Below are 12218 nucleotides of genomic sequence, written 5' to 3' on the forward strand. Positions count from 1 at the left end.
GTAGATGTCTCCCTACCAGTTATGTCGGGATCCTTGCAGTCCTTTCTGGTATCCGAGGTCGTCTGCTGGTGTTCAGTTGGTTCTCTGTGGGAATTACTGCATCTTTTAGTGCATTCCCAATGCATCGGGGGGACGGCACGGCCACCTCCAGGAGTGGGGCGCTTGTAGCTCCCGCGGCGCTGGGATCCGCTCCGCTGCCTGCACGCGCCCGCAGCTCTCTCACATCTAGGAGAGACCCCACGTGCCCCTGTCTGGCTGGCACTGGCTGGCGCTTCGGAAGGAGGAGGCGGGAGGCCGGGGACAGGGCTGTCGCGGGCTTAGGAGGATGGAACACGGCGGCGGCGGTGGCGGTGCCCAAAAATTATTAACGTATTTGCAATGAATAAGATAAAACCAAAATACACAAAAAAGAAAATACCAAAATACATGAAGAATTGAAGAGAGAAATAGAAAAGTCCACAGCATTAGGTAGAGGCTTCAATACTCCATGGTCAATAATGGGTAGAACAGTTAGGCAGAAGATCAACAAAGATATAGAAGACTTGGACAACACTATGAATTAACAATACCTAATAAATGTCTATAGAACACTCAACCCAACATTGAATTCCACGTTCTTCTCAACTACATGTGAAACATTTTCCAGGGTAGATCACATGCTAGGCCGTAAGACAAGAGATTGAAACCCACATATATTGCTGGTGGGAGTGTAAAATGGTGTGACCATTTTACAAAACAGTTTGACAGTTCCTCAAAGTAGTAAACATAGAGTTACCCTATAACCTAGCATCTCCACTACTAAATATATACGTAAGAGAAATATACACTTATGTCTGCACAAAAACTTTTACATGAATGTTCATAAATGCATATTTATAAAAACAAAAGGTGGAAGTCCTTCAAATGTCAATCTATTGAAAAATGGATAAACAAAATGTGAAATATCTGAACAATGGAATATTATTCAGCTGTAAAAAGGAATGAAATTTTGATACATGTTACAACATGGATGAACCATGAAAACATTATATAAAGTAAAAGAACCCACCCACAAAAGATCACATATTATATGATCCCATTTATATGAAATGCCCATTATAACAAATCTGTAGAGACTGGAAGTAGATTAGTGGTTGCCTAGGGTTGAGAGGGTTGAGGAGAATGGAAAAACATTGTAAATGTGTAATGGGTTTTTTTTATGGGGGGACAAAAATCTAAAATTGGATTGTTGTGATGGTTACACAACTCTTTTAGTGGATACACTGAGAACCACCAAATTGTATACATTAAGGTTTGAAATTATGGTATGTAAATTGCATCTCAGTAAAGCTGTTAAAATTATGATAATTTTATACTTATAAATTTGAACATTCATCCAAAATTACAAATTCTTTTTATTTATTTATTTATTTATTTATTTATTTATTTATTTATTTGGCTGTACCAGGTCTTAGTTGCAGCACATGGGATCTTTTTAGTTGCAGCATGAGGGATCTCGTTCCCTGACTAGGGATCAAACCTGGGCCCCCTGCACTGGGAGTGTGGCGTCTTAACCACTGGACTACCAGGGAGGTCCCAAAGTTACAAATTCTTAAAAAATGCAACGTAACAAGACCAACCAAAGAAAGAAAGAATATCTAACAATCTTATATCTACTCAAAAAGTTGTTTGTATAATTAAGTTCCTTTACAGAAAATGATTTCCAGGGATAAATGGCTTTCCAAGTGAATTCTTCCAAGTATTTAGGGGAAGAAATAGCAGTAATATTACATAAAAATCTTTCAGGAAACAGAAAAGAATATATTACTCAAAATTTTTGTAAGTGCAACATAAACTTCAGATCAAAGCTAAAAAGAATAGTACAAAAATGGAATCACAGACCAGTTTCTCTTTTGAACATGCATGCAAAATGTGTAAATGAAAGCACAAACTGTATCTGTGGTATGTAAAACAATAATATATCACAATCAAATTGGCTTTATTCTAGTAATGCAAGGTTGGTTTAATGTTCATACATAAAACTGATCCCAGGAATGAATCAGAATGGAAAAAAAAAGTCATTTAAAAAAGAAGTCTTGGGAGTTCCCCAGTAGTCCAGTGATTAGGACTTGGTGCTTTCACGGCCACAGGCCTGGATTCAGTCCCTGGTCAGGGACCTAAGATCCCACAAACCATGGGGCAGGGCCAAAAAAAAAGTCTTAACCAGGGGAAGCACAAGATTAAATAAACATAACATTAATGCCTGATGAAAAATAAGTGAAGATTATGGAATATTCTAAAATTTTAAAACAAAAAGAAATTGTTAAGTATTTAAGAGGACGTGACAAATATTGTGTATAGGCAAAAAAAAGATCAAATATACAAATGATAGGAGCCCCTAAAGAAGAAAATCAAAGCAAAGGAACAGAACAAATACCAACAGTATAATTCAAAAAACTTTCTAAACTAATAATAACAGTGATAATAGAAACTGCATATTGAAAGAGTACGTCACATGCCTGAGAATTTTAAGCCAGAACAACAAACACCAAGGTGTATTCTAGAGAAATTTTTAGACTTAAAAAAAAAAGTGAGCTTGGAATTTTAATCCCAACAAAACTTCCACCTATAATGGGGACAAGCCGCCTGTAATCAGCATACAAGAACTCGAGGTATCTTAATTACATAAACCCTGAAAGAATCTATCAATGAATAAGCATCATACAACCAAAATGACTACAGACATTCAATGTAAGTACCGGTGGTGAGAACAACATAGTTATTATAGAATTAGTGCTAAATGAACAAATGCCAAATGAAGTTAAAACTGTTTTTAATAAATGTATTGTTTACTAAACATAATATTAGAATTTCTGTCCTGAGTCTGTTTTGTGAGTGATATGGAATAGAGCAAATGAACAATTTAGGAATATTCTAATTATAACACCCCTTATGAACTTGAGAAGTAGGGTTGTCAGGATGGGAAGAAAAGGAATACAGAAGTCATTTAGAAGAGGTTAACTAAAAACTCTGCAATGCTGAATTAGAATTATCTGTACTAATAAGGTATTTTAATGATACATATATTTATACACATTTTTAGATACATACATGTAGATATTTAGGCCTATGTCTAAGGTACGTATGTAGCTGTATATCTATGTTAGTATAGTTACATATGACTATATATGTATACATGCACATGTACACACATACAAAAATGCATATATCAATACATCCTATCTCTATCCATTGACTAGGCCTAGAAATAATGACCAACAAAATAGCAAAAATTATCCATAGGGTCCATATTGTGGTCTAGAAAACTGATTTCAGGTCTGAATCATTTGTGTGAGGTAAACTTGGAAGATCTTGTGATACCAAGTAACAAGAAAGTATCAAAGACTACTAGGGTCGTTTCAAAGGGACTCAGCCAGAGGTGAAGAGGTTCTCAGTGGACAATGGAGCAATTTGAGCTTCAATAAGGATAATAATCACAGTGAATTGAAACTCATCAACTATGTTTAAATCCATGGGTTTCTGTGGATATTAAAATAGTCAACTTGTGAATATAATTGGGAAAAATCATTATAATGAAAGCTGATTTTTAAAAAGGCAGTGATGGATTGGGGTGGGGAAGAAACAAGCTTTATCCCACCTTTCCACTGTGAACTGTACCACTGTCACCAAGTTGTAGGTGAGGGGATATATGTCTTCACAGAAGATTCCAGCCAATAAATGAAAAAGAAATGATCGACTTAGAATATCATAATTTTGCAATCCCCGATGAGTTAAGAGATCTGGTCACTAAATATCAGTGGCTGCTAACATCACAAAAAGAGAATAACTAGATATTGCCTGCTTCCTGATGAAATAATAAACCACAATCTATAGTCTTCCCAAAAGGACTGATCATTTTCCTATTTTGCAGGAAACATAGAGGACAGAGGAATATGTTGAACTGCACCATGGATGTGTCCTGAGCAAAACCCATATTGTGGGAAACTCTACATGTCAAATGGCCTGCATTCTTCAGCAGGTAAATTGAAGGGCAATAAAGGATGGAAGAGTGACCTGTAGATTAAAAGAGGAAAAAAGTCACTATTTAAAACTGGGGGAAACGAAACGATGCTGTCTGGGGAAGCAAACTTGAGTGATACGTTTATAAAGAAATTTAAGGAAGAGCTAATTTTAAAAGTCTGGAAAATGGAATTATAATTGGATCGGAACAGATGGAGGGACTTTAGGCAAAGTTCTATTTCTTCATCCAGGTGTCGATTATAAGGGTATTTGTCTTGTAATATCATTAAGCTATAAATTTGTCTTATGTGGTTTCCTGAATCTATGTTTTATTTTATAATAAAAGTGTTTTTTAAAAAGCAAACACCTAGGAATAAATATAATGAAAAGTTTACAAAAATTCTACATGGAAAACTGAGAAACTTTATTGAGAAAAATTAAATCAGATTTAAATAAATGAACAGATGTATCATAGTCATTGATTGCAAGACTCAGCATTGCAAGTCAGTAATCTCCACACTTTCTACAGATTTAATGCAATGGGAAAATCGATAATCTCCACACTTTTTATAAATTCAGTGCAACAAGAAGCAGAATCTCATGTGTGTATGTGTGTAAGCTAACAAGCTGAGTCTAAAATTTATGTGGCGATTCTTAGGACCAAGAAATAGTAAGTCATGAAAAACAAGGACAAAGCTGGAGGACTTACACTGTCACACAACAAGACTCATTAAAGCTATGATGACTGAAACAATGTGGTGTTGACACAAGAATAGAAATAGAGCAATGAAACAGAAAGCTTTGCACTCTGACTCATGTATATGGTCACTTTGTTTATGACAAAGGTGACAGTACAATGGATAAAGGATTTTTTTTCAATAAATGGCAATGTGTCAGTCTTCATTCGGAAACAATTAATTTTGACCCTTATGTCACCTCATGTACAAATATCAATCCCAGATTGATCTAAATAATCCACAAAATAATCACTGAAGAGTGAAAAGACAAACCAAAGAATGACAGATATCTACTTCTGACAAGAACTTGATTCCAGTTTGTATCAGAACTCAGTAAGAAAAAGACAACTAGACAAAAAAATGGACAGTGCTTGAACAGGCATGTCACAAAGGAGAATACCCAAAATAACCAAAAAAACATGAGAAGGTGCTCATCCTAACGAGGGAAATGAAAGTTAAGTAATTAAGTTAAATTAAAACAGACATTAATTAATCAGAGAAATAGAAATTAAAAGCATAATGTCACACCACTGTATGCCCATCAATATGGCTAAGATGAAAAAGAGAGCTGATGAGGACGTGCAGCAACTGGAACTCCATGCACTGCTGGTGGAGCAGTAAATTGATATCGGCACTTTACCAATTGCTGGCAGTCCTGTGGAAAGCTGAACGGATGCATAGCCTGTGACCTGGCCATTGCACTCCTAGTGTATCCTCAGCAGATGTGTGTACATACGTGTCCCGAAAGACACGCAGAAGACTGTTCAAAGAAGCGCTATTCATATAGCCCCAAACTAGAAATAACCCAAACGTCTGCCAAGAGGAGAATAAGTAAATTGTGGTAACTTCAGTACAAGAGGATACAATGAAAGTGAATGAACTCTTGCTATATACAAAAATACAGCTGAATCACAAATTTAATGTCGACTGAAAAAAGCCAGGTGCAGAAGAGTGCATATCATACGCTGCTTCATAACAAATTACCATAAAATTTAGCAGCTTAAAGCAACACACATTTATGATTCAGTTTCTGTGGGTCAGGAACCCAGATGTGGCTGAGCTGGGTGCCTCGGCCTCAAGGCTGTAATTGAGGTGTCAGCTGGAGCTGTGGTCTCATTTGAAAACTCAACTGAGGGAGGATCTGCTTCCAAGTGTGCTGATATGGTTCTGGACAGGATTCACTCCTAATAAGCTCTGGACTGACGGCCTCAGTTCCTCCCTGGCTATGGGGTGGTGACCTCCTTTAGTTCCTTGCCACATGCGTCTCTCCCTAGGGCAGCTCATAACATGGCAGCGGTCTCCCATCAGAGGGAGCAAGTGAGAGGACAAGGTAGGGCTTTCGTCAGCTAATCTTGGAAGTGCCATCCCATCACTTTTGCCACATTCTATTTAGAAGCAAGTCTCTAGTTCCAGCCCATATGCAAGGGGAGGGGAGTATAGCAAGAACATTAATACCAGGGCGTAAATGTCCTTGGGACTCATTTAGAAGCTGCCCACTACCTGATGTGATTCCATCTTTGCAGTCCTGAAACAGGTGAAATAAATCCTTGGTGACAGTAGGCAGGATTGTGGTGGAATGTTGACAGGGCTCTGGACTGCTGATACTGTTTAAAGTTTGAGTGTGAAGATCTGATCCCACAGGTGTACTTTATTAAATTCATTGGTGCTTCTGATTTGTGTACTTTTTCTGTATGTATGTTACATTTCTATTAAGAAATCTACTTCAAAGTAAAGAGTCAATATTCTCCCCTAGAGGCCCAATTTATACTTTGCCACTTAAAATCTGAAAGTTTAGCATAAGTGAAGGTAGCATTATGTTTGGGAAAAATATGGGTTGAGGAGTCAGATTAGGGTTCAGATCCAGATTTTACCAGGTTGTGCAACATTGGTCTTCATTTTTCTCCTCTGTATTATTACTGTGCATCAGAGGATTGCATGGCAAACTAATAAAATGTTGTAAAATGACTTGAAGTTCCCCCCCAAAGACTTGTAATGGTTTCTAATTGTAACATCTGTTCAGCTTCCTCACGTTAACATGGCCTTCATGCTCAATGTGATCTGACTCTCATACCTTTGTACATCATCACCCAGACAGACTATTTCTGAAAACTTCTCTTAGGATTAACTTCAGGCAGGTAGCTCTACTCATCCCTACATATCTTCAGCCTAAAAATTAATCCTTTCTCAGTTGGCCTCAGAGAATATACTTATGCAAAGATCTAAAGAAGGTATTTGCTTTATTTTCTCCTCAGATATTTTCTTTTAGGAATCAGTGCTTAATCAATAGGAAATTGGTTAAATGAATTTCGCTGCATTCATTTTATGGAGTGGTATGTGGCCTATAAAACATGCAGCAAATTTGCATATGTTGATGTAGCAAGGTATCCATGGTATATTGTAAAGTGAAACAAGCACGATGCAGGATAGTTAGACAAGTACTATGCCCACTGGAATGTAAGATACTGAAAACAGAGACAACGTCTGTCTGATTTATCTGAGCATCTAATGGACTCATAGGGGACACTCATACGTATTTGTGGACTGAATGTAAGCATAGAGAATGACCTGGAGGGATAGACATCACATTGTTATCAGAATTACCCTCTCTTGAGGAGCAGCTTTGGGGTGCACTTTTGTTCACTACCATTTCTGATGTTTCAAGTAGTCTTATTAGGATGTGTTTATGTTTTGTGCATTCTGGCACCTAAGGGGCTTGGTGCCCCGCAACAGCCAGCACCTGTGTTTCTTGTTGCTAGGGTGCCTTCAGGCTACCAGAAGCAGCTTTGCTGGTGACCTGGGGAGCAGAAGTTGCTGGTCAATTGTGTCCCTCTGCCTGTGCCCCTAGCTTTTAACAAATAACTGACAAGAGGGGTATAAAGATTCCTGCAGCCTAGCCCTTGATTGGGCAACTCAAAGGTGCGTTGTTTGAGTCTGTGCGGCTCCCCTGAAATTCAGCCTGAATGATTTTATTGACCTTAAGGGTCTTTACTTGAAATTGTACTTTCTTCCTGGCCTCCTTCTAGTTCAGGTCTCCCTGGATTGTCCTAGAACAGTTCCCCCTCTCAGTGTCTGCTTCTGGGAACCCAATCTAATTCACTTGTGTAATTCAAAACAATAAAAACAATCCATGCCTATTGGAGGATGAAGTGGATGACTTCTCACCTCAAACTTTTCACCCTCCATGGCTGTAGAATGATCAGACGAAATGTATAGGCACAGTTCCATAACTTATGGAGCCTAGGGAAAAATGAGCAGGTGGGGTCTCTTGTTTGAAAAGCAGGAAAAAAGTGGTGTTAACAGGAATATGAATGAATATGAAATATGAATGAATATGAAACCTCCTCTTTTCCAAAGCCTCTCTTCCTCAGCTTGTCAGGTTGTTTTTTATTTGCTATAGATGGTTGTTCTAAGTAAAGAAAAAATTTAAATTTGTATTATTAACATGAATTTTACCATCTATCTTTATATTGTGCAATGTGAGTTTTAAGTGCAACTATAAGAGCTTTTTGCTTGTATGCAAAATTACTAAAATTACACAGTTTATACTAGATAGATTGTACATGCATATGTATTTTTTTTCTCATACCTACTATGGAAGTGCTAAACAAACTAACTCAACTGTTTCACCTTCATTTCTCAACACATGAGATTTCTACCATGATTTCTACCTTCAGCTTAGTGTTGTGTAAAGAAAGAGTGAAAGGGAAAGGAACAGTGGGTTACCCTGTCTTTCTCTTCCCTTCTGTGTCATCATTTTCAGTGTAACCAATTGGCTAATACAGGGAAGTAAAAGAGTGAGAAAGGGTATGGTAGGTTCCTTGGTCATTCATGTTTCTTACAACACCAGGCACTTTCAGGCAATCCCTGTACATCACCCCACCCTCTGCTTTACCTGAATCCCAGAGCTCAAAGCCTATTGAGTTCCATTTCTCCAAAGGTTAATTACCAACCCTTCAGGCAATGGGCAGGATGGGGATGACATAGAAGAAGGAAGCTCTTTGGCTGTTCAGTGATGAATGGAAACCAAGAATGGAGATCTAATTACCCAGATCTATAACCAATCCCTTATTTTCAGCTCCGTGCCTCATTTACTCTCCTTTATTTCTTATTTGGTGTCTCCAAGGCCCGTCTCCTGCTGCTTTGTGGGAAATATTTTAAAACATTTTATTTGGAAATAATTGCAAACTTACAAAAAGGTTACAAGAATTCATGTCTTTTTAACGTTACCTCATTTACTTTGTCTCTATCTGTATAATCTCTTTCCTGAATATTTGACGGTAAGTTGCATATATCATTGTCCCTTTCCCTGAGTCCTTCAGAGCATACTTCTGAGACAACCTTCTTTACATACCCACATTAAATATATCAACTTCAGGAAATCTAACATTAATACAAATTTCACTCAATCTACTGCCTGTATTTCACGTCTGTCAATTTAGTCAGTGATGCCCTTTATAGCATTGCTTTTTCTCAAGTCCTGGATCCTGCAAATGTCACACAGGTATTTAAATATCATGTCTCTGTGGTCTCTCAAGATTTTAAATCCCCAGCCTTTCTTTGTCTTTCAGGATTTTGGCGTATTTAAGGAATATAGCTGATGGACTATTTGTATAGCCTTTTCTTCTCATATGGAAATTTTATTTTTTGAGCTTATCTACATTTAATCTCTGAAGGACATTTGAGGTATCAAGTCCTAAGGCCTTTTGGGTTTGTTAGGGCCACAGTCAGGCTGTAAATGACAACACCAGAGGTAGCATGTATAGGGGACTTTTCTAAGAGTCATCTAATGGTGAAGGGAAAATAGAGAAGATAAGTCTTGAAGCGTAATTTCTTTGAAGGATGGAAACTGTAAAGAAGCTGATTTTGTGGGAGAAAACAGGCAAAGAAAAGCACTTTCAATTCTTGTAAGTCTTATTCATGTAGAAGGGAAAGGTGTGAGTGTCCTAAGCCTGGCTGATTTGTTAAAATCAGGAGGAGAATTGAGGAAATCAACGTGAGGAAATGATACGGTGCTTGATTTCAGCAGTGTAAGATCTCAATGAAGCTGTTGACATCATAACCCCTCTCCGCTCCCCAGCCCCAGGGGAATGAGGGGAAGCCAGTTGATACAGAGATATTGGGGAGGCAGTTTTAGCCTTGTTTACCCACTGCTGCCACAAAGAGGTGCTCATCTGTGACCTGCTTTCCCTCCATCTCAATTCCAGTGAGACCCAAGCAGCTGAGTGAGTGACACAAGTGGGTGAAGTGTGTGCAGGAACCTCAGCTGTCTCCTGCTGGGCGGTGTAGCCCAGGAGAAGTGAGGAGTTAGTCTCCTTTTCCTCCTCTTGCTTCCTCTAACTGGAGGATACCAGAGAGTGAAGAGGGCAGAAGAAAGTCTTGGAAGAGCTTAGAGGGGAAGGAGGACATTCCAGGGTTGGGCAAGAAATCTTTACATATCGCCAAGTGGAGCTCAGTCCCTCTGCAGCTCCAGATGAGAACTGGAGTCTAAGCCAGGGACATGAATTTTGCTTCCTGGCCTGGTCCAGCTCACCTGACTGTGTACCCTGGATAACCATGCAGTAGCAGCACTGAAGCAGCTCAGGGACAGGGACGTTTTGTTGAAAACTACCACTGTTTTTGTCTTCTAGCAAGCCTAGACAGTGTCGAGTGGACACAGATCTGGTGGGTCTTAGATGAAGGTATGTGTTTGGCAGGGATGTTGTTCTGGCTATGCTGTGAGGGCCAGGGCAAGGCCTAGGGGAGGATCTATTGTGCCTGGAGAGTTAACCTGTCTGGGGACCCATCTGCACTCAACCTTGAGGTCTCCTGCTGGCGGGGCGTTTTCTCAGCCTGGAGGCCCTCCATGGTACCTAAGTTGGTGACTTCATGTAGGACAAAGGGATAACCTATCTATTAGTGATGGGAGTGTTCATGGTACAGCCACGTAAAACCTAGGGGCAAATGAGACAGAGAGTGAGGGGAAGCTTGATGGATGTTTGAATCAGAAAGGATGAAAAGGTGGAAGAAGGAAGAAGCAGGTGGACAGAATGGGAATTTTCCCTTCCTACTTATTCCTGGGTCTCATCCTGCCTTCTGCCCTCAACCCTGTTCCCCCACCCCCACCCCCCACCTCTGCAACCTGATTCAGGCCACAAGGCATTGTCCCTGACTGGGTCATTGTGCAGCCCTTGGGTGTCATCCCAGCAGGGATGTGAATGACTTTATATGTGAACACAAGGCAATATTGGCATGCATGGATGTTATTAGGCCAAGCATTTCCCTGTCTTAGGAAAGTGATAGTAGTGCCTTTTTCCTGCCATGTAGGATGACAATTTTTTAGATACTGTTCTTGATGCAGACTCTTTGCTCCTCACAGTTGGGTTGCCAGCTTGTAGTCTTCATGAGCCTGGAGGAGCTGAAATAGGTGTCCTGCAGGACCCTCTTAGCTGATGTGGGCCCTGCCCTTTGTGCTGAGGGTTCAGTGGTCCTGGTCTCACCTTGGATCCCCAACTCAGCCTGAAGTCAGAGAGTCCAGAGGCACCCAGTGCTTCCTCACCCTCATCCCCATCTGTATTATCTGGACACAATCTGGAAGGGCTAAGTGGAGCAACACCTCTCAAAGACTTCAAAGAGGGTGAGGCCACAAAAGACAAGGCAAAGGGAGGCGTGGGGGTTGCTGGTGAATGTGTGATAAAAGAAGCCACTGGCATCACACTCATTCCATTGCTGTCCTCTACTCCTAGCGGGTGGAGAAGTTAGGGGCAGTGTGGCTCCCCCAGCTCCCTCAGGCTGCTCCCCAGCCCTAGCTTCTGGATTGTGGTTCTAGAAAAGCAACCTTTGGTTCCTGTTGAGTGGGGCAGGCATGGAGAGTAAGCAAAGCCTAGAGTCTGGGAAGATCAATTTCTGACTTTGATTATCTGTTGAACCGTCTTGCATATCCATCACTGTGTTTGAGTTTTCCAACTCTCTAAAGTGCAGAGATTCTCAGTGACCCACTAGGGAGAAAAGGCAGGACCAGAGACTTGGGGAATGAGCCTCCCATGCCAGTGGTCTCTTTCACATCCTTAGGGATCAAGGACTTCTCCCCAAAGGAGTTTGTGGCTTGAAAGAGCTCAGAGACTGGCCTTGTGTTACACGGAAAGTCATTTCTGGATCCCATATCTTTGGGTGTCTCTCTACACACCCAGGTGATGGAACAGTCAGACAGGATTTCTGTACTAAGAGGGCCAGTATGAGACAGTCCCTAATGGAGAGGGGGGTTTGTCTAGGAGAGAGGCCCCCGTTTTGCTCTGTTTCAGCACTGTTTCCCTCTTCTTCCCAAACTCTTGTCCATATGGGAACACATAAAAGCAGTAAAGCTCAGTGGCTGAATAATGACAGGAAAATAAGGGCACTGGTACTAGGGAACACTTTCAAGTGCTTTGTTTCCACTCTCAGGGCTCACAGGTGGTTCAACCCAAGGGCCATCGTCCATTTGTTCAGAGTTATATACAGAGAGCACAA

At 40.3% G+C, this 12218-nt stretch overlaps 1 long non-coding RNA gene across 4 annotated transcripts in view; it reads left to right on the forward strand.

Annotated features, from left to right (window-relative positions):
* The window catches only part of LOC130843914 (uncharacterized), an 88023-nt gene that overhangs the window by 14277 nt on the left and 61528 nt on the right, over positions 1-12218 (forward strand). For all 4 annotated transcript variants that reach the window (XR_009051099.1, XR_009051100.1, XR_009051098.1 and 1 more), the window contains exon 4: positions 3911-4018. This is a non-coding gene — a long non-coding RNA (uncharacterized LOC130843914). The remainder of the gene's footprint in view (positions 1-3910; positions 4019-12218) is intronic.

Source organism: Hippopotamus amphibius, chromosome 2 (assembly GCF_030028045.1).
Source record: "Hippopotamus amphibius kiboko isolate mHipAmp2 chromosome 2, mHipAmp2.hap2, whole genome shotgun sequence".
Classification (NCBI taxonomy): domain Eukaryota; kingdom Metazoa; phylum Chordata; class Mammalia; order Artiodactyla; family Hippopotamidae; genus Hippopotamus; species Hippopotamus amphibius.